At 53.2% G+C, this 6,142-nt stretch overlaps 1 protein-coding gene across 7 annotated transcripts in view; it reads right to left on the bottom strand.

Moving 5' to 3' along the window:
• FAM214B (family with sequence similarity 214 member B) overlaps positions 1 to 6,142 on the bottom strand; it is a 41,290-nt gene that overhangs the window by 23,193 nt on the left and 11,955 nt on the right. For 5 of the 7 annotated variants that reach the window (XM_035902697.1, XM_035902696.1, XM_035902700.1 and 2 more), the window contains one exon: positions 1,759 to 1,918. The exons of 1 other annotated variant lie outside the window; for it this stretch is intronic. The gene's annotated coding sequence lies outside the window, so the exon portion shown is untranslated. Of the gene's footprint in view, positions 1 to 515; positions 651 to 1,758; positions 1,919 to 6,142 lie in introns of all 7 variants that reach the window. One more of the 7 variants, XM_035902701.1, reaches the window with a different exon arrangement.

Below are 6,142 nucleotides of genomic sequence, written 5' to 3' on the forward strand. Positions count from 1 at the left end.
TAGTGCCACTCCATGCAGGGTCCACAGGCTTGGCCAGTTCCTGAGTCTGGACACACAAGCCATGAACATGATACTGCAAACAGCTCTGCAGGCTGCTTCTCCCACCAGCAATCCCCCTCGTGCTAGGAGCTGAAGTTCAAACAGGTTTTGCCCCACCTTCCCTCCACCTCTCCCCCGGCACCACCCCTTCCGAGGGCTCTCCAGCTAACCTCAGCCTCCTTCTCGGAGGGGACCAGAGCAGGCAGAGGTGACCAGAGGAAGATGGCACACCGCAGCGGTGCCGGAGCCCAGCAAGAGCTGCGGCACACACCTCCCAGCCAGCGAGCAGCTCTGCGTACCAAGGCACATCCATCTGCGTCAAGGAGCACATGACGGCGCCGGCGTGCACGGAAGACGCCGGTCTGTGCAGCACACCCGGTCACGGACCTGCGCCTCTGCCTGTCGTAGCTGGAGGATCCATTTCCCATTGACGATAGGAAAAAATTACTGGGATCAGACACCAGCTCTTCTCTTACCCTTGCCGTTCCACACCCACAGGTCAGAGTTGTGCTGACAAGGGGGTCTGGTCCCTTCCAGCCAGGAGTGCTTGGCCAGCTGCAGCATTTCGCCTACAGGCACACACAGGTTACTCAGGACAAGCCTTGCTGGTGCTGCAATAGGACAAGTTGGTCGAGCATCACATCTTCAGCAGGGTCACCCCATCCAGCCAGGTCAGGAGGCCCTGCCACCCAGGAATTAAGGCCAGGCTAAACCATCCTTTGGCCAGGAAGGGAGGGACAATGTTCTGGGCTGGGATGTCACGTATTTGATAGGGACAAGGAATGATTTTCTGCCAAAGCTCAGGACTGTATGTCGGAGCTGCTGGTTCTCCCTGGATTTTTACACTCCTGATCCTCATCCCGTACACACAAAGCCTTTTTTCCTTCTCAGGACAAAGAAAACCAAGTTTTCTTTGTCCTGAGAAGGAAAAAAGAAACCAAGTTTTCTTTGTCACAGAGGGTCCTCTGGGCACCAGCAGCTTGCCCTGCATGCCACCCCTCCTCTCATCAGAATGCTCCAGTCCCTGGGGTCCCTTCTGGGGAGGCAGGGTGGCAGATTCATAGTGCTCAACGCGTCCCATCAGTGAGGCCAAGGGCAGAGCCAACGCTGTGGTCATGGTGTCACCAAGGTCACAGCACTGAGCAAGCACCTGAACAAAACTCATTGGCCACCAGCAGGACAGGGCCAGCAATTTAAATGCACATGCTTAAACCAGACTGGCACCACTGAAAAGATGGGCTGCCTTAGAAGCTCTGGGAACCTCTAAGAGAGCAGCCATAACCTACACAAGCTCTTAGACAAGAGCAGCTCCCTGTGGTAGCCCCTGGGCAAAGGGGAACCCAAGGGATGTGCCCTACAACAAGTTAGAGCAGCGAGGGACTGCTCTGATTTGAGCTAGACTGTAACCATTTCCTGACAGCCATCCATTTGTGACTAACAGAGGGTTAACACCCCATCTGCAACACCCCCCTCCAGCCAGGCTTGGGGGGAAGAGCAGAGCGGGGACAGCAAAGTTGCTCTTGCTCGCGACACCTCTCCCACACCAAGGGGATCCCCTTGCAACTGCTTTGTGTTCTCCTTCTGCAGCCCAGGTGGCCAAGAAGAGCGGCAGACCATCCCTCCGAAGTGCAGTGACAAGACCTTGCTGCCTTCAAATAGCACGCTTCTGGTCAGCAAGCTGGGAACTGTCAGCAGAGGGGTGCCAGTTTATTCACCCACCTTTACGTCGGTGGCATGCTTCTGTAGCACAGGTGATGCCAGAGTGCAGGATGAGAAGAGACGATTTGGGGCAACGACAAGTGGAGAAGTTCAGGCCTTCTCAATGTGGATGCCAAGCAGCAAGAAGTACATGAGGTTGATGCTTCTGCTGAAATGGTTCCTGGTTACAAGGACAGACACACAGAGCACAACTCAGAACCATCTACCAAGGTGAACAGAGAATGTTACTATTTCCAGGAGCCCTGAACCAAGCCTTTCACTTCTGGGTTCTCCTTTTCACAGCAGCCCTGTGCTCCCTACAGTTTTCCTTTTGTGGTACTTGAAAAAGTAGAGAAGCCTCCAGGCTGCTAACTTAGGTGGTGGCCGCAGTGACCCTCATGGAGTATTCCCTGGGACCAGCTTTTATTTCCTAGACAAAGCCCAATGAAGCATCAGCCCTTTGTTCCAAAAATTACATCCAAGGTCACCTGATCCAACATAAAGACCAGCTGTGGAATTTCTTTAAATGAAAGCTTAGATGGGGGAGCACGCCTGTGCCAGGGGATGGAGCTGAATGGCTGCTAACCCAGCCTGAAAGTTTTAAGGACTAAACTGCCTTTTCTGGTCGGTAACACAAATCCAAGTTTGCTAAAATTGGAAAGCCCACCGTGTGGTTCGCAGCTGGCGCTCACCCTTCCTGCAAGCTGGAAACCCCTATTGTCTCTGCAGCCCTGATCAGCCCCCCGCCCTTGGCAAGGGGATGCTCTTGTTGACTCAGCGCATCCTGCAGCCCTCCGTACACGTCCTGGGTGGGCTGGCCGGCTGGCTCACACTGCCTGAATCTCAGGGTGGAAACTAGCCGTGTCCTCTTTCCACCTTGCTGTGGGAAGGGAAACAGAGGTTTCTGCCACCCATCCCTTCCCTAGCTTCTTTTGCTGGCCCCTCTGAAGCTCTGCCCCGTGGGGCACCCTGAGCAGACAACATTAGGCACAGGGGCTAGGAAAGCAGCTAGCCTTGGGCTTCCCTGCTTAACTACACATGAAAAATCCAGTTTCAGCCTGGGCAGGCATTTAAAAGCCAACTTCCCTTTTCTGTCAAGGCAAAATGTGCCTGCAGGCACACAGGACTGTCTCGTCTTCTGCATTTTCGAGAGATCCTCCCTTGCATGCATTGCCTTTTACCCGCTGCAGCCTTCTGCTCAGAGCAGGTTGGAGAGGCCCAAGTGCTGCCTACACCAGTGACGCTGCAAATTCAGGTGCCATGTATGGGGGCAGCCGCTGCAAATGCTATATCGGGGGAAAACCAAAACCAAACCACCCCAAAATCCCAGGGCAGAAGGCCTGCATAAAACCTACAGTCCTGGCCTCCTGGATCCCAGCCTCATGTTCAACACTCATTCATCTCAAGATATAGTTCCAGTTTTCACTCTGGCCTTAAAGCTCCCCATGAAGTTGCTCTCACTGACCTTCACAATTTCTTTTCTCTCTGCCCCACTTCCAGTGGGGACCTCCACTGCTGCTGCCTCCCAGCAAAAGGGTCTCCATGACCTTTGCCATTCAACACACTGGGAAAGGCTCAATCCCTCTATTCCTAGCCCAATACAGACATTTAAAAGCCCTCTTTGTTCCTGCTACAAACCCTACCCCACAACCGTGGCTTAACCCTTAGGGCACTGCCTCAACTAAAGAGTGCTTCACAGAAGCAAGGCAGGTCGCAGCATCCATGGGAAGCTGGACCTACCTTCCACCTACGGAAGAGCTGTGCTGATGATCTGCCGGTGGCTTGCAGGACGCATCGGGGCAGGAGGCAGGGGAAGGGAGATGTCTCTGACCATCCTCATCACCAGTACAAACTACTACCAAGATGTGCCTGTGGGCATCCTGTGCCCCACACGGCTGCAGTGACATGGGCATGGGTTGGGCTCGCAGCTCTTAATAGACTCCTGGTTTTGCTTTGCCTGCCCTCAGTTTGGCAGGTTTATTACAAAACATGCCTCATGCACGCAGAGTTGGGGCCTCAAGGAAGGAATAGGGGTGAGGAAGGAGCAGGCACTCCCCTTGTCACCCCTGCAAGGACTCCTCTGCTCCTGCCCCCAGGCACAGCCATTGCTCCATGCCCAGGTGCAAAGCAGACGCAGCGAGGGGTGCCATGCCATTACCTCCACAGCCTGCACGTAGGCGAGAGTGCAGTGACAGCACTCCTGATTCCAGGCTTGTCTGAGATAAGCTCAGACCCACATCCCAAGCAGCAGCCCATAAATCACACGTTGGAGGAAGCAGTGCCACGGGACTCTCCGAAATCATACACCCTGCACATGGGAATGCAGAGGGGGTGGGAGGCACAGCCCACCCACCCTGCCCTAGCAAGATCACTGGCACAGGAGAAGGCAGTATGGAGCTTTGCGGCACCCAGAAATGCCAGCTCCGCAGCTGGGATGGAACAGAGCTGCCCTGCAGCACCCTGAAACACCAGCTCCATGCTAGACAGAGCAGGCCTGCACCACTGCACCCCAAAACATCACGTCTGCAGACGGGATGGGGTAGGGCCACCTTGCAGCACCCCAAAATGCCATTTCCTACCAGCTGCTGTAACTTCCCCTCTGCCCCTTTCCGGTCCCACTCTGCCCCTCCCTGCTCCCCAGGCCACAGGGAAACTGAGTCACAGCGTGGTGTCCCTGCCCCAAGGAGGGAGAGTGGGCAGGCAGCCCCCAGCACTGGGCACAGCCTGGAAAGTTAGGGCGAGGGTGGTACTGACACTTCTGAAAAGCCCAGCGATAGGGAGAGATAAAGATACCTACATGCCCTGCACTAAGCAACTCTCTGAATTACAAGCCTCCTCTGCTCCCACCTCTCTTGAAGCAGAAGTTGCCCCTACTCTGCTGCTGGCCATACGGACTGAGGCCAGCTCTGCTGGACACGCAGACTGCCCCACATGCTCTCTGGCACGGGGACAGGGGACATGCAGGGCTCTGCACCCGATGCACATAACTCAGCATGGCCCAGAAAAGAAAGCTAATGCCACATAGGAACAAAAACCCAACCCAAACCAAACAAACAAAGAAACAAAATTAAAGACCCAGATATAGCATTATAAACCAGAAAAGTGCCTTGGCTCCCAAAAAGCTGGTAGCAGATTGGATGTTTCCTTGAGAGCAGATAATTGCATTCTTTACTTTGAAAGATTCATGCATTTGAGTAAAGACTTGGATTCTCCAGTCTAGTTCTAGGAGCCAATAGGTTTCAAGGTACTGCCCTCAGCCTCTCCATTTTCACCACACTCCTCCAAAACCCCTTTCAGACCCTGCTCGCCAGTTAAGCTTTCCCAGGACTGGGTGCTATCTGCAGCCCTTGCTCTGTCTGAGACAGCAGTGCTCACCCACATCAGCATCCCTTAAAATCCCTACGTCTGGTGCAGTAGCAAATCACCACCCGTCTACCTCGCAGGCAGAGAGGCTAAAGATAAAGACTTGTTCATCAGGCTCTAGGTCAGACATCTCACTAATGTTATTAAAGTTATGGTTTCTTCACTGCATTTCTCAAGATCTCAGTAAAGTTAAGAGAGCCCAGCATTGTCACATGGGCCACTGAATGGGAACACAGAGCTTGAGCTGCAGAAAATGCACAGCTATTATGCACTGCCCATCTGCAAATCTACTGGCATCTTTCCCCAAGTTCACGTCTCTTGGTTGCCTCACTCCACCTTCCTGGGGACTCCCTGAAAACAGGCCCTTTCACCCTCGCCCCAGGAAACGTGTCCAGGTGGTATTTGCTGCTGTTGTCATTGCAAAGCACAACGTTATTGCCAACATGCTTGCCCCAGCTCTATCTCCCAGGACAACATAACAGTAGATTAAACTCATTATCTCCTATCACTTTATGGCACAATCTTTTCATTTCTCTGTTAACACACATCTGAGACGTATCGAGTTTCAGGCAGGCTCACTGCAAAGGAAATGCCCTGCTCTTTCCTTACAAGAATTTGCACATGCAATACCTTTTCTTTCTGGTAGCAAAAAAAGGCCAAATCGAACTACCACCCCATCCTAAAACCCAAAAAACACTCCAAAAAAACCACTCGGAGGTTCACTTAAGGACAGAATTTGACTTTTCTCTCCAGACCACCACTTTGGTCAGACCTTTCCCAGGCTCTGGAGGGCAACATTCTCACTACTGCTCACACTGGTGCAGCTCCATCAGCAGCATTTGGGCCGATGTAGTAAGAAAGCCTTCAAGGGTGAGATGCCTTTTCCTTCCCAAAAGCGACCAGCACACGTACACAGGCATTTCCTGGTAAACTGCTCCTCCTTGCTTCCAGCCTCTGCTACAGAGCTGGCCTCTGATAGCAGCCTTCCTCCGGAAGCACCACCGTGTTCTGCTCGGTTATGCGTAACATTATGCGATTGTAT

The sequence above is a fragment of the Egretta garzetta genome, unplaced genomic scaffold (genome assembly GCF_000687185.1).
Source record: "Egretta garzetta isolate BGI_Z169 unplaced genomic scaffold, ASM68718v1 scaffold59, whole genome shotgun sequence".
Classification (NCBI taxonomy): Eukaryota; Metazoa; Chordata; class Aves; order Pelecaniformes; family Ardeidae; genus Egretta; species Egretta garzetta.